General features: G+C 30.7%; 1 protein-coding gene across 1 annotated transcript in view; it reads left to right on the top strand.

Moving 5' to 3' along the window:
• Positions 1 to 824, top strand: part of OTULIN (OTU deubiquitinase with linear linkage specificity) — a 12,625-nt gene that overhangs the window by 1,856 nt on the left and 9,945 nt on the right. The window lies entirely within an intron of this gene.

Raw genomic sequence — 824 nt, 5'->3', positions numbered from 1 at the left:
TTATTCAGATTTGACATACAAAGTTTTTACAAGAATATTTGATATCTGGAGGAAGAAAAAATATGAAATTAAAAAAAAAAAAAAGATATTCCAAACTTCTGAAAACAAAATTAATGCACATTAAGAGTGGCTTTGTTGTTAAAGAATACATTAAAAAAGTAAGAGAAGAAAGTGATTTCCACTTAATCCTCTTTCTATAGGTAGCTGGTGGACTGTTTTAGCCAACACCAAAAATCTACAACAGTCACTAAGTGTTGACTTAGTGGAAAAAGTCACTAAAAATGAGTACATGTTTTCAAGGATGCCTTAAAAATCTTGTATCATGCTTAAATTACTCAGTCATTTAAACATAATCTAATATGTTAGTGTGAGTTTTTTAATAAAGCACATTTGACATTAATACACAGATTCATTTATCTGTACAGTGCTTCGAATGTTGGCAAGTGTGATACGTAAAGACATTCATCCTGAATTTTTAAATTAACTGCTACTTGTCATACTAATTCTATTTGATCTAATACACCTTTACACGAACTATTAATAGCAATGGGTTTAAATCTGACATAAAAATAATAAATATTTATCTCTCCATGATAATAAATGGAAGAATTAAAGTGTTGTTTTTGCTTTCTTACGGTATCTTCAATACCGGGAGTTCTAGTCCTACGAATCTGTTAGGATAAAACTATTTATATTTTTGCCCACTTTCGCTTCTCTCCAGCTCAGCTTTGCCTGCTGTCATCTTATTGGAGTTTAGATTTCTTTGGTGGTGTGTGGTGGTTTATTCTTTGTTTTTTAAAATGCAAACCCCAGGATGCTCAAAG

The sequence above is a fragment of the Buceros rhinoceros genome, unplaced genomic scaffold, assembly GCF_000710305.1.
Source record: "Buceros rhinoceros silvestris isolate BGI_N320 unplaced genomic scaffold, ASM71030v1 scaffold24293, whole genome shotgun sequence".
NCBI lineage: Eukaryota > Metazoa > Chordata > Aves > Bucerotiformes > Bucerotidae > Buceros > Buceros rhinoceros.
Note: the sequence above shows the minus strand (reverse complement) of the source record. Positions and strands in the feature narration are given on the sequence as shown.